The sequence below is a fragment of the Pseudonaja textilis genome, chromosome 4 (genome assembly GCF_049901715.1).
Source record: "Pseudonaja textilis isolate UNSWEBS1 chromosome 4, rPseTex1.2, whole genome shotgun sequence".
NCBI lineage: Eukaryota > Metazoa > Chordata > Lepidosauria > Squamata > Elapidae > Pseudonaja > Pseudonaja textilis.
In genome coordinates this window covers 63,483,855-63,508,692 of record NC_141993.1, presented here as the reverse complement: position 1 = coordinate 63,508,692, position 24,838 = coordinate 63,483,855, and the positions used below count along the sequence as shown (strand labels likewise).

The window sequence follows — 24,838 nt, the reverse complement described above, 5'->3', positions numbered from 1 at the left end:
GTTGGACACGACTTCTGGGACTACTGTGAGCAGCCAAGAAAATAAACTAATGGATCAACCCAGAATTTTTGCAATGGTGTAAATGAGCAGGCTCAAATTATCCTACTTAGACATGCAAAGGTCCAGCTCTGGAAAAGATTGTAATGCAAGGAAAGTTGGAAGGAATGAAAGAGAAGAAAAGGACAACTATCAACAACGTGAATGCAGTTACAGTGGGACGAGTACAACTAAAACTTAAAAGAACAGGTTGGAATAGAACATAATGTAAAAAAAATCTGTGCGGTTACCAGAAGTTGAAAATGATTTGATCTACCTCTTTCTCTTTTCTGTCTGTTTGTCTCTCGCTTATCATCTAGCTATCTACAGGTGAAACTCAAAAAATTAGAATATCGTGCAAAAGTTCATTTATTTCAGGAATGCAATGTAAAAGGTGAAACTAATATATGAGATAGACTCATTACATGCAGAGCAAGATAGTTCAAGCTGTGATTTGTCATAATTGTGATGATTATGGCTTACAGCTCATTAAAACCCCAAATCTCAGAAAATTAGAATATTACATGCAATCAATAAAACAAGGATTGTAAATAGAACAATATCAGACCTCTGAAAAGTATAAGCATGCATATATACTCAGTACTTGGTTTGGGCCCCTTTTGCAGCAATTACTGCCTCAATGTAGCGTGGCATGGAAGCTATCAGCCTGTGGCACTGCTGAGATGTTATGGAAGACCAGGATGCTTCAATAGCGGCCTTCAGCTCTTCTGCATTGTTCGGTCTCATGTATCTCATCTTTCTCTTGGCAATGCCCCATAGATTCTCTATGGGGTTCAGGTCAGGCAAGTTTTCAGGCCAATCAAGCACAGTAATCCCACGGTCTTTGAACTAGGTTTTGGTGCTTTTTTGGCAGTGTGGGCAGGGGCTAGTCCTGCTGGAAAATGAAGTCAGTATCCCCATAAAGCTCATCTGAGGAAGCATGAAGTGCTCCAGAATCTCCTGATAGATGGCTGCATTGACCCTGGACTTAATGAAGCACAGTTGACCAACACAAAGAGATGACATGGCTCCCCAAATCAACACAGACTGTGGAAACTTCACACTGGATTTCAAGCATCTTACAGTGTGTGCCTCTCCATTCTTCCTCCAGACTCTGGGTCCTTGGTTTCCAAATGAGATGCAAAAGTTGCTCTCATCAGAAAAGAGGACTTTGGAGCAACAGACCAGTTCTGGGTTTTTTTTAGCCCAGGTAAGACGCTTCTGACATTGTTTGTTGTTCAGGAGCGGCTTGACAAGAGAAATATGACATTTGAAGCCCATGTCTAAGATCCGTCTGTGTGTGGTGGCTCTTGATGCACTAACTCCAGCCTCAGTCCACTCCTTGAGAAAGTCCCACTTTTGAATGGCCTTTTCCTGACAATCCTCTCCAGGCTGCGGTCATCCCTGCTGCTTGTGCACCTTTTTCTTCTACACTTTTTCCTTCCACATAACTTTCTATTAATGTGCTTTGATACAGCACTTTGGGAACATCCAGCTTCTTTTGCAATTACCTTTTGAGGCTTTCCCTCCTTATGGAGGGTGTCAATGATGGTTTTCTGCACAGCTGTCAGGTCAGCAGTCTTTCCCATGATTGTGATTTCTACTGAACCAGACTGAGAGACCATTTAAAGGCTCAGGAACCCTTTGCAGGTGTTATGGCTTAATTAGCTGATTAGAGTGGGATGCTTTGAGCCTAGAATATTGAACCTTTTCACAATATTCTAATTTTCTGGGAATGTGGATTTGGGGTTTTCATGAGCTGTAAGCCATAATCATCTCAATTATAACACATCACGGCTTGAACTATCTTGCTTTGCATGTAATGAGACTATCTCATTTATTAGGTTCACCTTTTAAGTTGCATTACTGAAATAAATGAACTTTTGCATGATATTCTAATTTTTTGAGTTTCACCTCTGTCTGTCTGTCTGTCTGTCTATCAATCGATCTATCAATCTATTTATCTATCTATCTATCTATCTATCCATCCATCCATCCATCCATCCATCCATCTATCATCCATCATCTATCTATCATCTATCTATCTAATCTATTTACCTATTTATCTAATATATTTACTTATTTATCTATCATCTATTTACCATCTCTATCATTAAAAAATCCCTAAGAAAAGCTGGTCTTATTTTTCCCAATGGCAATATTGTATAGATGCAAATATGTTCAATGTAAGAGGGGTATTTAAAAAAATCACTTTATGGGTTTTTCAATTAACTGGTTGTTATTTCTTTCACTTGTTTTCCATTCTTTCCATTGTTCACTTGTTTCCCTTACCTTAAACTATTCACACAATTTACAGTGGTAAGTTGCACAGTAGTAAATTGTAATGAAAGAAAGACTTTTCCTTTAAGGGATAATAATTTCACATCTGAATTTGAGAAAAACAGTTGAGACCCATTAAATACTGGTAGATTTTATTCAAAGAGTGACTGATAGAATCAGCAATTCTCAAAGGCAAGTTTAAAGCAAATTATCTTGAAACGTTACCATTAACGAACTGAAAAGTATCTCACAATCATGACTTGTTTCTCCCTTTATGTTAAACAGGTTTCTGCTTAACACAGGATTTGAGGAACTGTTTGAATCTCTTGACACTTTTGTTTCTTAGCAGCAATATCCTTGATTCATCATACAATGCTTCCTTAGAGAACAGTTGCAGAATTTCATAGTCATGGAAACAATAGTCCCAACATAAATTTCTCTGAGAAACTATCCCATGATTGCAGCCAGTACAATTGGTGCAAAAAAATGGGGGTAGATAGGAAGAGCGCTTGATAAAAACTTAGCTCAAAACTTTCATGGTTAGCAGACCTTTGGATTTTCTTCTCCTTCTGACTTTCAAGGAAATACTGATGAGTTCAAGACGATTGTGGAGGAAAAATGATATTGATTAGAAAAACCATGATAAAATGGAACTTTGAAAGTTGGACAGGCAGGGGGAACCAGTAAGAATGAAATAATTAAAGATTAAATTAAAGAAGAAACCAACTAATAAAGAATGAAGGAACATTATCTCTAGACGAATTCAAGATATTTGGGGAAAGTGACTCTAAAGTAACTTTTAAAATTGTCTGCTACCAGAAAACATGGTTTGAAAAGAGGCTGTAGATGGGGAACAAACTCTATTGGACAAGAGTGAGAAAGAGGCTGATTCAAATGTGCACTTAGAAATTACAGCCTACAAGAATTACAAGAAAAGAAAAGTTACAGTGGATATACATATGTACAATGAAAGTGGCTAGTGTCTTCATCATTAAAAGGAATATTCAAATAATAAACTAGAAGTCTGACTTGGATAATTTTCTTATTTTGGATTTACATGCATAAATCCCTACTAAGTTCTTGAAGGACCTTTAAAGAGAAGAGAGGAGAGGAGAGGAGAAGAGTGGAGAGGAAAAGAGACAAACAGACAAAGCAAAAAAAAATTAAGTTTTGGATATCCTTGACTGGATGGCCTATAGCAGTGGTGGCTAACCCTTTTGGGCTCCCGTGCCAAAAATTGTGTGCATGCTTGCACGCTTGCACTTGCGTGCCAGCAACCAGAAGGCAATGTGTGTCTCCCCAACACCCCCTATGCATGCACGCATAATCCCCACTCACTCACTCACCTACCCCCTCCACCCCCTTACCTGCACTGCGCCTCACAGCTGATTTTTGGCCTCCCAAAGGCTTGAGGAAGGCTTCTGCAGGCTTTGCAGGCTGAAAACTAGCCCTGTTTCGCCACTTCCGGTATTTTTGGAAAAACAGGAAGTGATGAAACGGGGCTAGTTTTTGGCCTGCAAAAAGCCTTCAGAAGCTTTCCTCAAGTCTTTGGGAGGCTGAAAAAGACCTCAAACTGGCTGAAAATAAGTTGTAAGGCACACATGCCCAGTGAGGTAAGTTTGCCTGCAGCTCGCCTGCTGGCACAAAGGGCTCTGTGTGCCACCTGTGGCACATGTGCCATAGGTTCGCCATCATGGGCCTATAGTATACACCTATGACCATGTCATTCTTTTTTCTTTTATATTGATAAATATTTCTTTTATATTTCTTTTGTATATTCTTTTCTATATATATTTATATTAGTATGATTGAAATTCTGGCTAACACAGGAGACTGCCAGGCTGAGTCTGAGGAAGGGTACAAGTGCATCAACATTTGGAGATCCTTCACACACAAAAGGCCATCCCTCCTTGCATTCCATTGACTCTTATAACTGCCAATTTGCCTTGACTGTTGGTAGTTCAGATTCTTGTTTAGAGATAGCATGATATAACATATTAGCATATTTCAGCTTCCTTTCTCCTCTTAGCATTATATATAATTTCTGATGGGAGACTATAAAGGTGGGTGTTGGGCAATTGATCTGTTTTTTTCCTCCTCTTTCCCAGGTTATCAGCTGCAGGTACAGTTTGTTTATCTGGCAGATCACATGACAGGATGGCAGATGGTGTCTACCTGCTCCATTCTGTTACTGTATATAACAGATTTGCATGATTTGTTTTTTTTTTATTTACTGGATTTTCGTTCCAAAGTGCTAAAAAATAACCCCAGTACATCCTACATTGCCTAGTCATACATCTAAGTTAGTAGCTCCAGATTGCCAGTGTGCTGCAAACACTTCAAAAGCTTTTCAACGGATACAGCATGCTATTTTAGCCATCAGACAAATGAGGCCAGGCATGCATAACCATGTGAATTTAGCCCAGGGATGGAAGTTCTATAAATGCTTTGGAGCTGAGGGATTGTATTGTTGAGCACTTTTTATTTTTTATCATGTAGCATTTGGAAAAAAAATGGAGGTAGGAGGAGAAGAATCGGCAACTATTGTAGTGTGATAGAAAACTGACAACTATTTTATTATGCACATTAAGATTGCTTAATAAATTAACCTATTAGCAAAGAATAGGTTCTCTGTCAAGAGTTCTATGCAACACTTCATTTGATGTATATAAAGTCTCGGAGTCTTTTCTTGTTTCCTTACCTAAAGGTTTTGAAGGAACACTTCAGTTTAAAAGATCATGTTCTTGAATTCCTGCTGATTGATCATCATACAGTGCTGAAGATGAAGTTACTAAAATAACACTGTGTTCAACACGTAGGATTCAAATACTATATTTGGGGTTCTGGTTTTACAGAAAATAGAATGATTTCTTTTTTATAAAAACCACTAAATGAAATAAATGAAAAATTATCATAGTGGCTATAATAGGCCATTTTATGTAGACATTATCTTTCAGACTCCTTATACTGGTGGCGATTTCAGAGTATACTTTTTCTAGGATTTTAAAACTGTATCATGTCACTAGCAAGGTGACAAGATAGTATTTCAGTATTTGAAGATACAAAGAAGAGTACTTTGAATTTGAAGATACTGGAACAAAGAAGAGAGGGTCAAATAATTCTTCAAAGCATGAGAGGACAGGACAAGAAACAATGGTTGAAAATTAATCAAAGAGAGAAGCAACCTGAAATTAAGGAGAAACTTCCTAACAGTAAGGACAGTTAACCAATGGAACAGCTTTGCCTTCAGAAATCATGGGCACTCCATCACTGGATATTCTTAAGAGGAGACTGGACACTCACTTATCTGAAATAGTATAGGCTCTCCTGCCTGAGCAGAGGGCTGGATTAGAAGACCTCCAAGGTCCTTTCCAGCTCTATTCTATTCTAAGGTTCAGTTCACATTTACTGCAATGATTGCGCAAGTGACTTAATTCAGTGTATAAGTTGTTTTGCTATTGAACAAGCACAGAATATGGGGTGCAATAAGACTGAAGTACTAACTTCCCCATAGCTTCAAGATAATCTGCAGTCTCAAAATATGACAGAATAGAATAGAATAGAATAGAATAGAATAGAATAGAATAGAATAGAATAGAATAGAATAGAATAGAATTCTTTAGTGGCCAAGTGTGGTTGGACACACAAGGAATTTGTCTTGGTGCAAATACTCTCAGTATACATAAAAGAAAAGATACATTAATCAAGAGTCAACAATCATAAGGTACAACACTTAATGATAGTCATAGGGTAGAATAAGCAATCAAATCATACTAGGAAACAATCAATATAAATCGTAAGGATACAAGCGACAAAGTTACAGTGATAGTCACAAGTGGGAGGGGATGGGTGATAAGGTGTGATGAGACTATTAATAGTAATAGTAATGCAGACTTTGTAAATAGTTGGACAGTGTTGAGGGAATTATTTGTTTAGCAGAGTGATGGCTTTCGGGGGAAAACTGTTCTTGTGTCTAGTAGTTCTGGTGTGCAGTGCTCTATAGCGTCATTTTAGGGAAGGAGTTGAAACAGTTGCCTAGCCACATGGAATTAGTTTGATATTAGAACCTTGTAATTGGAGTAAATTGGAACCAGCGAGTAATGGAATAAGAATACATAGGATTCATATCTAAACTATCTTAAGGTTGTTGATGATTTCAATAGAATGAGCTTCATGCAAAATGCTTTTGTTTTGATATAAGAAAAATCATAGTTTGCTTTCACTTAGATCCCTGAAAAGATCTGATCCTTTTTTAATTGGCAACTCCAGATATATTGAACTGAAGTTTGATTCTTGCCCAGAACAGCTGTGCTGTGCTGGCTGGGGATGATGGAAATTGCAGTCTCATATATCAAGAAGACACTGGTTGGGTACCAGTAGAATAAATAGTAAAACAAAACGTATATTGCATTCTGAAGACCAACAGTTCTGATTTTTTTTTTTTACTGAATGTTTCTGTTCTGTGTTTAGTTACAGTTCACATTCTCCATTTTTATTATAACTTGTTATCATTTGGCAATAAAATAAAACAAAATAACTCTCAGTAAATTATTAATTTGAGAATAAAAAAGGATTAATGTGGATTTAAAACAGAAGTCTTTCAGCAATCAGCCCAGGACTGCTCAGTTTTAATTAATATTCTGTCATTTACTGTCAAAATCAAGCTCCAATCTGTGGAAAAGTAGAAGTAGAGCTCTAGAAGTATTCTGATATAACCAAAATAACAAGTGGGCACTTCCGGTTTGAGTTTCTTCGCTGACAGACCGAAACCACAATCGTGCGCGGTTTTGATCTTTGCTCGCCGCTGGAGCGTCCTGAGCCAGCCAGCTTTGGGGCTAAGCCCGTAGAGGTGGTGAAGAGGGGGGACTGCCAGCAGGGTTGAGGAGAGCAGCATCTCTCCTCCTCAGCTGGCCATTACTTCCTTTCTGAAGGAGTTTGCAGCGGTGGTCAGAAATGGCCACCTCAAAGAAGAACTTGACCGGAAAAGAATGTGCAGGGGGAAGATAAGAAGAGAAAGTCTTGGTTGACTGGGTTAAACTGCAAAAGCAACAACACAAGGTATCCTGGAATTTAAACTATAAAAAAAAATAGCATTGTTCCCAAAGAAGTTTTTGAAGCAACGAAGGAGAGAGGGAAGGGAAAGGATTTGGTTTTGTTTTTTCTCTTCCCTTCCATATACTGACAGCTAAGAGACTTAAGCAAGAAATTGAAAAAAAAAATCCACTTTGACATCAGCAGGCATTTAAGCTGAAAATAAAATGTCAAAGGGATAATAAAGATTTCTGGATACTTAAAAGCTTTGAAAAACAGGAAAGGAGAAAAAAAGAATAAAAGGGAAGGATCTGGAAAAATGGAGGAGACTGCCTGAAACTAATACCTCAACAAGATTCCTAAAAGATACATTTTAACTGAAACTTGGCAACAAAATAGTAGAACCCCAGGAAGAGAAAGTTGAAAAAGGAAGCAAGAAGAAACATCTTGGGATTATTTGGATTACTTGGTGATTTCTGGATTTTTGGCTACTGCATTTAAATGACTAAAATCAATCGGGTGGTTGTTTAAAAGTGTTTAAAATGGCACCACTTTTAGAAGAACTGAAAATGGAACTTTAAAAGTTCAAGTAATTTTATGTGGGGGGAAAAAAGGAAAGGGGGGAAAGAGAAGGAAAAGTTTAAGATTTAAAAAAACAACCAAAAAAGAAGAATAGTTTTTAAAATAAGTATAATATTACAACGCAACAGAAGTGGGGATTACAGAACAGAGAAGTAGAAGTAGAGAGAGAAGGGGGTAAAAAGGGGAGGGAGAAGAAGAGAGGGAAGAAGAAAAGAAGTTATAAAGACAGAAACAAGATATAGAGAAACAGGGCAAAGGTATACGAATTGAAAGTATAAGCCTGTTTAGAGATAATGGGTGAAAACTTAATTGTAAAAGGGATTCTGCAAAGGGACATAAGATAGTATTGTTATATTACAAATAGAAATAATCTTTGAAAATATGCTTAAAATGATGGAAAAAAATATTTATTGTAATCTAGTGGAATCCTTGTTAATAAACAAATGGAATAAAGTGCATGAGAGAACTAAATTAGGAAAGGATGAAAACATTTCAATTATTATTAATGATTTATAAATTATAAGTGAAGAGAAATATGGGAAAAATTTTTTGGAAAGTTTATAAGTGTTCCCAAGGAAGTATGATATTTAATTGAAAAGAAATGTTAAAGATGTTAAGATGTTAATGAATATTAATGATAGAATTGAATTGGAATGGAATGAGTGTTTATATATATATATATATATATATATATATATATATATATATATATATATATATATATATATATATATGTATGTATATATATATATATGGATCTTTGGTTGTTCGGGTTTTCTCCCGTGTAAGATTCACTCTGAGAAGCCCAGAGCTGAAGACAGAAGCCTGAAGATGATGAATGAGACTTCATCGAAACGTTGCCTAGATACTTGAATCTTACGCGGAGAAAACCCGAACAACAAAGATCCATATATATATATATATATATATATAATATCTTTTTTAAAGAATATAGTGTGTATTTTAAGAATGTACCAAGCAGAATTCGATTGGAAGTTATGTATTATATTAAATGTTATAATCTTAAAGATATGCATTCAAGCTTAAATAAGAATTGAATGGATAAAATTAAAAGATATAAAGGTGTCATACTCCAATTAGTAACTACAGGAGAAAATTTGTTTAATGAGAAAAAATAATATGAAATTGAAATAGGACAGACAAAAGTATAAATATAATGATTTGAATTGAGATGAGATAATCAAAATAAAGTTGAGAAAATTAAAAAAGTTGAAAAACTATGTAAAAAATGTAAAACAGTAATAAGATATGGAATAGACACAAAAATGAGCATGAAATTGAGTTTGTGTCTGTAGGAAGAAGTGTAACCCAGGACCATGCTATTTTCAAAAAAAGATGTTTTATTTGTATTATGTTTTTTTTTGTGAAAACCCAAATAAAATTTTCAAAAAAACCCCCAAACAAACAAAAAAAACCCGTGAATCTTTTCCTGAATGCACAACCTCCATTGTCCAATAGAACATAAAATCTCTATCCTCTTAGTTATTCCTTTTTTTGAAGAAGTTTTTTCTTTCTCATAGAAAGAAAGGTTATTTTTAAAAAGCTAATTAGCAGGACTCAACTATCTCTCTCAGAAGATCAAGTAACCAATTTGGTTTTGCTCTTTATAAAGCAAATGTATAAATCCAGTTTGAAATTTTTGTTTTTGTTTTCAAAAGTAACACGCTAGTCATTGTATTGTTGAGAAATTTTGCAGGTAGCTCACAAATTCATCCACTTAATACTTATTTATTAATCCTTTCTCAACCATACTGGGGAGGATGGGAAGTTGAGGAGCTGGAAAAAAAGTAGATACAGTGATAGAATAATAATAAGGTGAAATGTATCAGTCATACCCTGAATGCCTCAGAGTTTCTGTTCCAGGGCTATATATGTGGCTCATGAGACATGAAAGGTCTCACAATTTCTTCCCCAGGGCCATGTGTAGAGCACTTGTGTGTGATTTACAGAGTTAACATTGCTGTTAAAGGGTAATTTTTAATATACCACAAAGGGTGAATGATTAAAGTCATGCAGATTCTTAGTTAACTGAATGTAATGTCATTTGGATTGAATTTAAATTTAATTTTTCTCTAGCCTTGCCTATTTTTTGGAAAGCAATACAATGCAAGAAGAAATTCAGTCTATGAATGCAAAATGGTACAAATAAACATCTTTAGGATTTATCTGAGGCCAACAGCCATAACAGTACAACCTGTAGGTATAATTTACATTCAGCTTCCAATAGAAATAAATCCATAGGATGAAAAATGATCAGCTATCCTATTTTTCATCAAAGCCTTAATTAATATTTGTAGGTCTTTGAATAAAGTCTGAATTATATATTACAGTATCCTGCTGTTGCAAAAATATTAGGTAGAACATGGTCTCATTTTCCTTAGGCAACAAAATAATTGGTGGAATAAATCTTTACTGTCATTGGTGCCACTGTAACAAATTTCAAATAATCAGCTATTTTCTAAAATCTGCCTTCTCAAAGGTGGCATCACTTGAAAGTTAAATAATGAAAACACTACTTGAAAAAGAGAAGTTTCATTTAGATATTATTCTCATATGTGAAAAGGAGAATTGGGTGTTTGTGTGTGTGTGTGTATGCATGTATCCATGTCCATGCATCTGTGTGTATGCATTCATGTCTTTGAGTCAGTTTTCGCTAAAGAGAATGACTAGTCATGTAAAAGGGTTGCCATGCTAAATGAAGAGTAGGTGCAACCATCCTCTTTGAATGTATAGCTTTATATCTTCACCAGTGCTGAGTTGATCTCGTTCATGTATAAATACAGAAGAAAGATCACAGAGCACTACTTCAGTTAAAATTTTAATTAAGATAAATGCTTTATAGCAGTTACTCAATTTTTTTCTGAAATCTATTGCTCTGAGTTTTTCTAGGACCAGAAAATTTTCATTCATTTGTGACTCTGTAAATGAGAATAATTGGATTTGAAATATAAAAAATATATATAATGAAAATTTAGGAAGAAACTCATGAGGGCCTCACTGGTTCAATCTATCTCTGACATCAGATTGATAACACATAAACATTTGAAATAACATTCAAATGAACAGCATAGAACACAATACAGAGAGAATTTGTAACCCTTTTTCTTTTATTTTAACTTCTTTTGCAAAATAAAGCAAAATAAAGACCAGAAAATAACAGAAAAGTTGTCTTTCCATTTAACAACTCAATATATTTCAATATAACTCATCTTTTTCTGTATTGGATTTATGACTGCATGATACATTAGCTCATTAACAGATAGATTGGAACAAGCTTAACCATGATATCAATTTGTTGTTATAGTTATTGCTGCTGCTGTTACTTTTATTACATTTACATGTCAATCTCATCTGTATTCCTAGGAGCAAAGGTAGTGTGCCTGATTCTGCTTTTATCTTTGTAAACATCTCTTAATAGATTTAGCTAAGTGCTAGAGACTGGCAGATTGTGTGCTTCATTGTTGACTGAAGATTTGAGTCTGGATTTCTCAAGTCTTTATTAGATACTCAAAAGGAATGGGAGGGAAAAAGAGGTGATAACTGTATTGGACAAGAAATGGGTGTATATAATTTCCTAGCAATAGTGAATTTATGCTAGATAGTACTTACAAATTCTACTTGTGATGTTGATATTTTTTAAAGTTATACTAAACATAGTATTGCATGTCAGCAATCTGAGCATTCAGCAATTCCGGGATTTGAGAAATATTGTTCTAAAGAGTGAGAAATCTAGGAAATAAGTAAATTATTGCCATCAGGGCTGTAGGCATGGACTCTTCATGTAGGAAGCAATTCATTTAGATGAGGCACCAAGCACATGTGGCTTTCATCTTTTGTCCTCTTTTCAGCCCATCCCCAAGGATTGATATTGTTGGAACTGCATATATGCCAAAGCTCCTTCTGTTCTCCAACCATGGCAACTTTACATCTTGTGGACTTCAACTTCAAGCTGGCTGAGGAATTCTGAGAGTTGAAGGCCACAAATTGTAAAGTTGCCAGGGTTAAAGGACTGATGTAGAGAAATGCTGATGTTGTTCTTCCCTACTTGTTAGGCCTGGGCCATCACAATATTTTACAGAAGTTTGAATTTTATTGAAGTAAATTTGTACCACTCTAATAGTTAGCACTTGATTTTAGTTTCAAAACTTCCATTTAAGAGATCAGGTATTGGACTTCCGGTTTGGGCTTCTTCAGCGATGGACCGAAATCGCGATTGTCTGCAGTTTTGATCCGTGCTTGCCGCTGAGTGCCCCAAGCCGCCCGAATTTGGGGTTGAAGCCACCCCGTAGAGGTGTTGAAGAAGGGGAAGCCATCAGCGGGGTTGAGGAAAGCTACATCTCTCCTCCTCGGCTGGCCATTACTCCCTTTCCCAAAGGAGGTTGCAGTGGTGGTCAGAAATGGCCACCTCAAAGAAGAACCCGACCAGACAAGATTGTGCAGGACGAAGTTTAAAGGAGAAAGTTTGACTGACTGGGTTGAATATAGAACATCTATTTAAGGTATCTGGAACCTGAATTTTAAAAACTAATACTATTCCTAAAAAAGATTTTAAGCTGCAAAAGAGAAAGGGAAGGGAAACGGAATTGGCTTTTTTTCCTCTAACATTGACAGTTTTAACTGACTTGGAACATTAAGAAAAAGAGATTCGAATAAGAAATTGATACTAATCCACTTTGACATTAATAGGCTATTTCTAGCTGAAAATAAAGTGTCAAGGGGATAAAGATTCTTGGATAATTTAAAAACTTTCTTTAAAAAAAAAAAGAAAGAAAGCAGCGGAGGGGAAAAGGAAAAAAGAGGGTGGAATCTGGAAAATAGAGGAGACCACCTGGAACTTAAAAAAAATGATAGTGGAATTTTAACAAGGCTTGCAAAAGATACATTGTAGCTGAAACTTTGTTACAAGAGAACAAAGCCCCTGGAAAGAGAAATGAGAAAAGAAGCAAGAAACAGTTTTGGATTATTGGATGATTCCTGGAACTTTGGATGGAGGATCCTAATGAAATAAAATAAAATAAATTGGGGGTTGTTTAAAATTTTTTAAAATGGCATCACTCCTTGAAGAGTTAAAAATGAAACTTAAAGAACAAAAAGAAGAAGCACAAGATGGAAGAGGATCTTTTGACTTTGTATTTCTATTTTTAGAAATGGAGATCTTGAACTATGAAAAACAACGAGAAATGCTGGCAGAACAAGAAGGGCGGGACAACGAAGAAGCCATCTTCAATGACCAAGCAATTTTAAGCGGGGGTAAAAAAGGAAAAGGGGGGAAAGGGAGTTAAAAACTTAAGTACTGAAGCAACAACCAAAAAAAAGAGTAATTTGAAAAGTAATCATAATATCAGGAAGAAGCAGAAGGGAGGATCACAGAAAGGAGAATTGGATAGAAAAGGGAATAAAAAGGGGAGGGAGAAGAAGAGAGGGAAGAGGGAAAGGAAAAGAAGCTACAAAAGACAGAAACAAGATATAGAGGTACAGGAAACACGTACAAGAATTAAAAGTATAAACCTATTTAAAAGACACAGAGACAATGGTTAAAATTTAACTTAAGGAGAGGATTCTGCAAAGGTGCATGGGATAGCATTGTTATATAATATGTTAGATGATTAAAGTGATAGAAAAAAATTCTATTGATGTGTACTGGAATATTTGTTTGTAAAGAGAATAAGGCTCTCAATGATTTAAAAAGAACGTTTAAAAAAACTGAAAAGAAACATGGAAGATTTTTATCAGTTGATAAGATGAACTTGAATAAGAATAATAACTTTATTGACTACTGTTAATAACTATTGTTTGGTTTTTTATTTAAAGACAGTAATAATTAAATAATGAAATATAGATGATTAAAGTGAAAGACAACTGATATTACTAGGTAATGTTTATTAAAAGAAATAGAAATGTAAAAGATTGTTATTAATATTAATGGCAGCGCTGTACTTGAATAGAATAATTATTCCATTTACTATTGTTATACATATATACACAGATATATATACATATATACTTTTTTCTTTTAAGAATTTAGTGTGTATTTTAAGGGAATGGACCAAGCAGAATTCGAATGAAAATAGGTATGTGTTATAAAATAGAGGTTAGAAAATGGATGTTATAACTGTAAAAATATAACTTAAATTTTTAAATAAGATTTGTAAAAAGATACAAAGGTGTTACACTCCAGTCTAGTAATTACAGGGGACAATCTGTTTTATGAGAAAAGATAATATGAAATTGTAAACAGGACAGACAAAAGTATAAAAACATTGATTAGAAAGATTTTAAAAATCAGAAAAAGATATGTAGTTGAATTAAGAAAGGAATGAGATAATTTAAAATAAGGCTATAGGAAGTAAAGAAAGGGAAAAGCTATTGAAAAAAAATGTGAAAATAGTTATAAGATATGGATTAGAATGTATAAGATAAATATGTATTGAGTTTATGTCTGAATGGAGAAGTGATAACCTGGGGCCATGCTGTTCTCAAAAAAAGATATTTTATTTGTATTTTTATGTTTTGTGAAAACTTAAATAAAACTTTTATTTTTTAAAAAAGAGATCAGGTATTAATTAATAAACTTTAATGAAGCATTCATTACTTTTGACATGAGTTCAATTTAAAAAAAGGAATATGGCAAACTATTTATAATCTTGCCCAAATTTACAGCTCAGTCTAGACCAGTGGTGGTTAACCTTTTTGGGCTCCCATGCTGAAAATTGCACTCGCGCTCGTGTGCCAGCACCCAGAAGGCAATGCATGTGGGCCTCCCTCATGCCCCCTGCACATGCGCAAGCAACCCCCCCGCACCCCACGCATCTCTGTGCATGCACATGTGATCCCCTCCACATGCCATATGTCTCTGCACATGCGTGTGAGACTCCTGTGCACCCACAGGTCTCTGCGCATGTGCACGCATGTCTCCTGCCCACCCCTGCCCCCGTGCATGCATGCCAGATACCCGACAATCAGCTGTCAGGTGGGCGGCGGGCACGCATGTGCAGTGTGGCTCTTCTGGGTGACCTCTCATGTGCCGGGAAAAGTGGCTCTGCATGCCATTTCTGGCACGTGTGCCATAGGTTCGCCATCATGGGTCAAGACTCTAGAAGAAGAAGCAGGTCTCTCTGGCTACAAAGAGAAGACAGTATATTACAACATATAACATTCTTACTCCATAAGGGCACAATGGTTTGAGACCAAGCTGTATTTAGATTTTGAGTGTTGTGCAGTTCAATGACATAGAAGTAAGCAAGGGTAAAATTAGAATTGATTTAATCTCTGTCAGCTCAAAATTCCTCCTCAGTAGCAGTACCCATATTTTAGAGATGGTCATATATGGCCCTGGAACTGCAGATGGCAAATCTTTTCACCGTTCCATACGTAATATTTCATTTAGCAGCCTAATGAGGAATATCCCTTTGGGAATGCAAAGAATCATTAAAATGCCTATCCAGATTACATTTCCTAGTTATAGCTGTGGAGCAGATGTGAGGAGACAAAAAAGAGTAACATTTAATTCTAAAATGATGGGTATTAATTAAATGGATTTCAGTTGACAAAATTGTATGAGTCTGCTGGAACTGTTATTCTGTAATAACCTGATCAGTGCCCTTGCTCTCAACACATTGTCTGGCCAATTATGAGGGATGGAGGGAGACTCTAATTTCTTCAATTAATACAACAACAAGTCTAAAACTCCCTGCATCTTAAGTGGGAATACTGCAATCCAGTACGGTATCACACCTTCTCTTACTTGAGATCCTCCAGGGGTGTTTGAATTTTAATAACTGAAAATTGCCTTGTCCAATCTTTTTTTCTGAGATGAATTGGAATTCAAGTTATGGGAGATTATATTTGTTTAACTGCTATCACCAGATTTCAATAACCAGAGTCTTTCTGCCTGAACTAAGGTTTAGCTTTTATCTTCATCCATCCTAAAACTGCCTCAAATCAATTACTTAAGATGTTGGGATTGCTGGAAGCTTGGGTGATGGAAATATGTCCTTCCTTTTCCTGGAGATATTGCAACCCAAATCATTTACATTGGTAAATTCATCTTTATTTTAAATAGGACATGAGGCACTTGATGAAATCTTATACGCACATGATGGAATCTTATAGGCACATGATGGAATCTTATAGACACCTATAGCCATACATCAAAGAAGAGAGTAGACTCACCAAATATTATATTTTGAAACTGAAACCACGTAGAAACATTGGAAGTACCCTTATATTATTATAACCAAATAATAACTCCCAAGCAGCCAGTCTGGAATCAAAGACAGCTTGAACACCCAGGACATAGTTTTACAATCCATTCTCCATGCTAAACAAGCTTTCACTAAACAAGCCTAAAGTAACCCCCATTTGGTGTAGTGGCTAAAGTGTGAGACTAGTAACTGGGAGGCTATGAGTTCTAGTCCTTTCCCTCAGCACAAAGACATCTGGGTGACTTTGGGTCAGTCCTTCCCAGCCCTAGGAAGAAGGCAATAAAATTTATCACTTGTAAAAAATCTTCCCAAGAAAAACCACAAGGATTAGTCTAGACAGTTTCCAGGAATCAACACAGAAGCACAAAAACAAAACAAAATTCTTCTCTTAAAACAAACAAACATGGGTAGGTTTTCACCATAATTTAGAACTGCATCCAATCTGGATCGAGAAGTTAATGAATGAGTGAGTGAATGAATGAATGAATGAAGTCTTTATTTCTAGTTAAATAAAAAATTCCTGAGGAAGTGCATAGAGTTGTAATTATGTACTTACCAGTAAGGGCTAAGTGCTTTAATTGCATGGGCAGCCTTCTGGTAATAAAGAATTGCTTGATCCACCCAAATGAGGATAGAGGTGGGTGAAGGGAAGTCAAGTCCCATGATGGTTGGACAAACTGAGCTGCACTCACTCAAGGAACAATTTTCTGTATCTCATTACTGTCATTACTGTCATTAATGTTGATTTTACATAATACAGTAATATTTATCCCTACCCCATCAAAAATGTTGAGAACAATACAAAACAGCTGTCCAACCATTTCCCCAGTTAATGCAGGTCTTCCAGATTCATAAGGTGGAGCTTATGGAGTTTACATGGAGCTTCAAATTATAAAAACATTCAACTTTCTAAGTACATATGTTTTCAAGAATTCTAATCCAACTGAAAAAATGAAGACAACCCACCAACTCACCTTGTATCATCAGTATATTCCTTTCTATGTACTTTGCTTGCCATCCCATTAAAACTTGCTTTCAATCTCCTAATGGACAAATCCACAGTTTAAAATCCCCTGTGAAGAGGAACTAATGAATTTCAGAGGCCTAGAATTCTGCAGATAAACAGCTATGAAGTTTAAACTAATTGTCTTTCCAATTAACAGGGAAAATGCTTCATTTGCACTGATTTGAAAAAAATATTTCCATCATCTACCTACAGCAGTTTTTGTTTCTTATTCCTTTTAAATATTCCTTTAGTCTTATTTTCAACAGGATTTCTATATATTGGGACAGGTGACAGTATTGACAGGAATTTGCAAAGCAGCTCTGCCTCCCTTTCATTGAAATTATTTCTTGTATATATTTCCAAAGAAATTCAGACATATTCAAACATATTTATTTGAAATTGTTCACAATTGCTAGTGTTGGCTCTCAGCTAACAGATCCAGCAGTGACTACGTCATCAAAACATAGAACAAAACGAGTTTGCTAACCCTGTCTCCGGTTTTCCCCATACCTCCTCCAACTCAAAGGCAAAGGTTCTCTCTATTCTTTGGAACAGATTGGGGTGGTGAAACACTTGCAGGTTGCTGCAAAGAGAGAGGGACACACTGAGTCATTTTTAGTGTGTCTCTCTCCCTTTGCAGCAACCTACAAGTGTTTCACCACCCCAATCTGTTCCAAAGAATAGAGAGAACCTTTGCGTTTGAGTCTCATTCTGCTGGCAGTTCCTGCCTTCTTTATGTGTTTTTTTCTACTTCTATTTTGTCAATGGAAAGAAATAATGGCAGTTGGAATGGGGGGGGGGGGATTAGATCAGCACTTGTTAGAAGCCTAGATATACATGGTCACAGTGGCCAATGAGAGAACAACAAAAGCAATATTCTACTTGTGGTTTTCTACCAACTTGGAAGTATTATGAAAACAGCAATAACTTGTGACTATTGATAATGTTATCATTCTTGGATCAATTCCATGGTTTATCTTTAAGCCATTGTACTGTTTAGTGGCTATCATCAATCCCATTTAGAATACCTCCTTTTGCCTCTCTTGAATCTCCTTTGAATTACCAAATTATCCAAAAGCTACTATTAGAGGAATAATACTATGATTTTCTTCTACCAGAAGAAAATCTTCTTACTTTCCATATATCTCACTCATTCTTTTATATGCCTTTCACTAAAGAAAATAGTTCCAAATACTGCAATTTCTCTTCAGGTAATAGCTCCAATTTTCTGATCACCTCGATTGCCCTTTTCCTGCTCTACATGTTTTTCTAAATTTCCACAAACAAACAGTACATAAAAGGGCAAGCTTGGTGTAGTTTGTACAAGGGCAAAACACTTTTATTTTTCAAAAATAAACAGAAAATGGGCATAAAAAGAACTGTTTTGCAGCTGCCACCCAGTAATCAACATTCTCTTTGAGCTACTACCAAATCTTTCCTCCATCAATATACGAGGGCTATCCACAAAATAGATTACATTTTCGTCTGTAGCAAGAAGGAGCGGAGCTAGCGCGGCCATCTTTGGTCTGTGCGTCCGCCGCTCAGTCTGCATCTAGTCGTGCTAGTGGGAGGTTCGTATCATTGCCCGTTATTTCACAGCAAACATTTGAAATGTGTGCTGCAATTGAAAATCCCGCGAGTTGTGAGGTGGGATCAGTGATAAGCTTTTTGTTGGCAAAAAACCATAAACCGATTGAAATTTTTCGGCAACTGTGTGAAGTGTACGGGGACAACATCATCACTGAAGGTGGAGTGCGCCAATGGTGCATTAAGTTTACAAATGGCTGAACTAACGTTCATGATGAACAGCAGAGTGGACGTCCGAGCATTGTGACTGATGAACTGGTCACGAAAGTCGATGACAAGATTCGTGAAAACCGCCATTTCACAGTAACGGAACTTTTGCTTAGTTTCCCACAAATTTCATGCAGTTTGTTGCATGAAATTGTTACACAAAAGCTAGGCTACCACAATTTTTGTGCAAGATGGGTGCCAAAAATCCTGACAGAAAACCACAAGAGTCAGCGTATGGCCGCATCATTGACATTTCTGTACTCTTACGACAAAGATGGAGATTCATTTCTTGATTGAATCATAACTGGAGACGAGACTTGGGTCAAACATGTGAACAGCGAGAGCAAATTGCAGTCTATGCAAACGTTCTCTGCAAGGAAGATTATGCTGACTGTTTTTTTGGGATAGGCAAGGTGTGCTTCTTATCGATTTTCTGGAACATGGTGCAACAATAAACTGTGAGGTATTGTGAAACGTTGCAAAAACTAAGAAAAGCAATTCAGAACAAGCGTAGGGGAAAGTTAAGCTCAAAAATTTTGTTTTTGCATGACAATGCCCGACCACATACAGCAAATCGCAATTGAGAAGTCCTGAATGCTTTCAAGTGGGAGATTTTTCCTCATCCGCCCTACAGCCCCAATCTTGCACCAAGTGACTACCACTTGTTTCTGAGGATGAAGACCTGGCTTGGAACACAGCGCTTTGACGACGACGCGGAACTGCTGACTGGCTCAATCTCAGGCGGCTGAATTTTATGACAATGGAATTACAAAGCTTGTTCACCGCTATGATAAGTGCCTAAATTTGTTCAATGAATATGTTGAAAAGTAGTATTTAAGTGTCACTTTCAAGTGTATATAATAAAAATTTTTTCCTACACTTTGTTTTTTTTCTATTGCAAAACGTAATCTATTTTGTGGATAGCCCTCATATATGTGAAGTTCTTGTTTCTTCTGTCCACCTTTTTCAACTGGATGTGCTATTTTAATGGCCACTGACCTCATTTAAAATATATTTTTCATGGTTTTCATATATTTTTCTTTTTTTCTCCAGGCTGAATAATTTAGTGCTTCTCTGCAAATCTGGCTCCTCCAACTAACAGGATTTATAAACAGATTTAAAAGCACCGATCCTAATGCTGAAATTCCAAGCATAGGTTCTCAAAATAAAATTTAGAAAACTTTGACTTTAAGGATAGATCAAGTCTACAAACAAATATACAAACTCTAGACTATTCTCAATTCTGGGATTTACACAGAGCAACTACAGGACAGTTCTTCATTGGAAGCATGCTTCCAATTTATTATTATAGAATTGTTTAATTCATTTAGATTTGTACTTTGCATTTGTTTTTTTTTTAAATTCTTTCATTTTATGTATCTCCTAAATGTATATTGATTCTTCACAGTAGATCCAGAAATACTGTAGAAATACTTTATTTGATTTGACTAAAATGAGTTAAAATGAACTTCCAGTTATCTCATGCTATGATCAATTATTTTTCTATGATTTCTACACTAGGCTTTCTAGCTTAAACAAGTCTTCTGTACAATATGCATCTCATAGAAATCACAGGATACTACTAGATAAAGAAACAAGGATTGCCAATTTTCAGTGGGGTTTCTAAGAGTCTTCAAGAGTAGCCATATGAAATCAACTATTTCAGAAAGTCAAGCTGTAAGTGACAAAAACATGAATTCTGGTTTGATCTTTTATCCTTAATGGATAAAACATCCTTAACAGTTGCCAAATCTCCTTATTTATTTTTCTAACCTTGTTTCAAAAGAGATCATCAAGAACAAAACCTGGATAAATCTGAACCAACTTTTTTATTTTTAAACTAGCTGAAAGTGAAATGTATTATTATAGCTCAGTGATTATCATTTTTGCTACAAAAAACAATTCCTGCAGTGAGTGTGTTTCCATACACCATAGGATGACATTGATGTCAACCTGAAGAAAATTTAGATTTATACATGCAATTTAAAGAAGTTCTTGTTTCCACAAAGTCTTTTTCTTAACCAACCTTTACTAATGGGTACCCCACAACCAGCTGGTTCTATTCTCAGGGCTATTCATCTTCTTTATAAATGACCTAGGGAGGTAGAGTGGAAGGGAAGTTTATCAAATTTAAAAATGAAACTAATCTTATAACTAGTACCTCAAAGCACAGATTCGGAAACTCAGTAATACTATCATCTTTCAAAATAATAAAACTGGACAACAAACCTCCCACCAATAAAAATGTTTCATTGGTAAGTAATGAATTAATTACTTTTAATAATTAACTTTATTTCTCTCCATTTAATAACATCATTGGAAATAATCAAACATAACAACACAACCTCAATAAATGTTAACATGTTTTTAATGTGAAGGATGAGCTGGCTTATCCTAATTTCCTAATTCTGAAATCTGGGTTTCTTTTTGAAGACAGCTTCTTTCATTCACCAAAACCAGGGGAAAAGAGACAGAGTGTCTCTAGGTTTTCAGTTGGATTCTCTTAAATTGCTCTTAAAATAATGTTCTTTTCATGCTGAAAGTCAATTTTCTCATTCTATACTCTTTCTTTCCCTAAGCATAGACACACTGAGACAACAATAATCGTTTAATCCCTTTCCCTTCCATTTTCTTGCAATTTTTTTCTTTCCCTCTGTTGTATTTCCCTCTAGAGCAAGGCCCATGGGCTGGATGTGGCCTGTGATGTAGTCGGATACAGCCTGTGAGGGTGTCCTGGAAAATGTAAGTGGCCAGCCTGCATCTACCCAATGCAAAGAGGAAACATGCCAGCCATTTGGGAAGTGGTATCAAGCTGGCCACGCCAGTTGGTCACACCCATCCAGTCACCCACCCACCCCTGGCCCCCCAAGGTCAACCACAGCCCCGATGTGGCCTTCAATGAAATTGAGTTTGACAGCCCTATTCTCAAAGGTGATGGTCATCTTTACATTGAAATTGTGGACTCTTCAAGCATTATTTGAAAGGCAAGTGAAATGCTTGCCTTTCAAAAAGCAACAGCAAAAGCAACAACAACAACAATCAGAGTCAAGCTTTATACAGGGTTCTGGTCCTGAATCTCATTGCTTGGCATTTAGCATATTTTTGCATCAACCTGCTAAATCTGCTCAGAAAGTATGCATAGAGAAGGCATTCTGGGGACCCTAATATTCAGTGATCCAATGATATTTGAGATCCGCAGTTTATATATGTTGTTGTAAAAGACAAATTGAAATTACATTAAAGATAATATTGAATATTGAACCAAATGAAATTACAGCTGTGGGAAGTGTAAGTAAGATCTGGCATCTGGATAAGAATCTTAACAACTAGTATAGAGTTGGAGAAGTTTGACTTGTAAGAAGAATCTAGGAGTATTGGTAGAGTAGCACTGGATTTTCTTACGATGAATATACTATTAAGTACTAAAATAGTCTTTTGTTAAAGAAAAGTGTGTTATTAAAGATTTTTAAACAGAGGTCAGGTGGCTATAGTCATGGCAAATAAAGTCATTAAGATCAAGAATGGGATTAAATTACTTATATCATCCCCGTATTCTGTGATTTTACCACTTCTGTTGATATGATAGCAATCAAATCAAAACAGTTTAGGTTCTTTTCAACAGCTTTCTTGTTGGTTCTTGTAGCAAAAAAATATGTTATTCTTTGAAAATGAGTAGAGAGAAAAAGTAAGCTTTTTAGTTTCTGGAGTTCTTCAGGTGAAACCATGGAGGGATAATAGTAAAAAAAAAAAAAGGCTTGTGCACAGCAAAACAAATTCCTGGTTAATTCTCTGAAATTTTTTGTACATTGCAAGGCAATACCTATGCAGTGGCCTTTTCTGATTAAGCTGGAAGTTAAGCTTTGTGGTGCTTCTGTCTCATTGAGGCAAATTGCAGCCACCTCATGCATCTCAATAAAATTTGCAAATTAAATTTGAAGATCATAAACACACTATTAAAACCAATAATGACAGAAAAAAAACAGTGCATGAAGGAAAGCCCTAAAAACAGTTTTGGAAATAAGAGAGAAAATAAAGAAAGTTAGCACCAAAAAGACCAAGAAGTATTTCATAGCTCAAATAAGGCTGTCTTCTTGGTAGCCATCTGCCTTATCTCAAAAGGCAGTGCTATAACCAGGGGTGGGATTCTACCAGTTTGCACCTATTCGCTGGAACCCATTGTTAATATTCTAAGCAGTTTGGAGAACCAGTTGTTAGAAGAAATTACTGGCCTAATCCTGTAAGGAAGGCAGGAAGGAAACATTCTGGTCTTGCTTATAGAAACTGCTTCTCCGTTATTACATTCTTGGCATGACTAGACTTCCTGTCTCTGGAACTTCTCTGGAGTTTTTTTCCCTCCTTTGTTGGTACTTTGCTTGTGTGGAGTGACCATTCAAAGTTACAATGGCACTGAAAAAAGTGACCTATGACCATTTTTCACACTTACGACTGTTGCAACATCCCCATAGTCATGAGGGGCCAGGTGAGGAGATGCGTGCCTTGATGTGAGTGATATTGAGTTGGCCACGCCCAGCCAATAACATGACCACCAAGCCACTCCCACTACCTAAGCCACACCCACAGAACCGGTTGTTAAAAATTTTGAATCCCACCCCTGGCTATAACCCCTGGCTATAACGAAGAGGCAAACCTTCAATCTCAGATATGTGCTAAGAGAGGACATGCTCCTTCAGGTAATCTGGGTCCAATCCGCAATTATACCAAGATTTTACCAGGTGTTCCTACTGAGCCTGAAAATTGATTGGAATCTGTGTAAAGGGAAAAACACTACAGTAGAATAATTTGATTCTTGTAGTGATCCTTAACTTAGATCCATTTAGGTGCTATGTTTTGGCTAGCCAATATTTCAGGGCCATTTCCAAACATGAATCTTTGTTCCTGCCCCCCGCAAAATAGAATAAAAGGAGTAATTCAGAAATTATATTTAAGAACTATTTAAGAGCCTACCAATTATGAAGCACCAAAACAGAACCAAAAGATAAGGCCCTTAAACAGGAAATTAAATTAATATTGGAAATGATTGTTGCTGGTTTGGGATTTATTGAAGCATTACAAGTTTCAGGATGCATTGTGGGGGCATGTTTAGGGATCAATGACATTGTAGGATGCATTTCTTCTTTAATGTAGGAGGCTAATAAAATATGATAAACTACCCTATATACAATTGCTTCATTTCCCTATGTATGGAGGTCAGATTATATGTTTGTAAGAAAGACTGGAAACCCAGAACTACCTAAAACTGATACAGTCTACAGTAGAGTTTCTTATTAGGATTTGTTTCACCCAACATATTAAATTGTGGTTTGTTAAATAAGAATTACTGATTAATTCATATTTTCTGGGTTTCTATACCATAATATCTCAACCACGGTTTGCAAACAACAAAGCTGAGTTTGAAACTTATTGCATCAAGAGCAAACAAATCACAATGTGACATAATGGTGATTTATAAAACTAACCTTTGTGCCACTCCTTTGTATATTCACAACACATCAAAAAACATGTGTAGATCCTAATAAAGCAAATAAATTATACAAGCCTGAAGACATTCCATTCTTATTTTAAGGCATTCTCCTGAACACAATTATCTAGTATTCATACAAGGTAATATGAAACAAAATTATGAAGTAGACCTAAATTTTATAATTAGTTAGTCTGTATTCCTGACAAAAAAGCAAAGATCAAGTTTTCACATTTCAAATACCTCCACTCTAGACAAAAATAACCCAGAGTATGAATTGGTCCAGCAAAATAGATTATCTGTTCCTCACCTGCTTTAAATATCACTCTTTTCAGGCATATTTAGGTAATAACACGCTGAAGAAATGATGAAATAGAATGCTGGACAAAGACCAAGACATATCAA

General features: G+C 36.0%; 1 long non-coding RNA gene across 4 annotated transcripts in view; it reads right to left on the bottom strand.

The window, feature by feature from the left end:
• Window positions 1-24,838, bottom strand: part of LOC148125862 (uncharacterized) — a 106,191-nt gene extending 81,353 nt beyond the window's left edge. For 3 of the 4 annotated variants that reach the window (XR_015743573.1, XR_015743575.1, XR_015743572.1), the window contains exons 1-2: window positions 24,744-24,838; window positions 20,981-21,049 (exon numbers count right to left, since the gene is read on the bottom strand). This is a non-coding gene — a long non-coding RNA (uncharacterized LOC148125862). The remainder of the gene's footprint in view (window positions 1-20,980; window positions 21,050-24,743) is intronic. The other variant, XR_015743574.1, reaches the window with a different exon arrangement.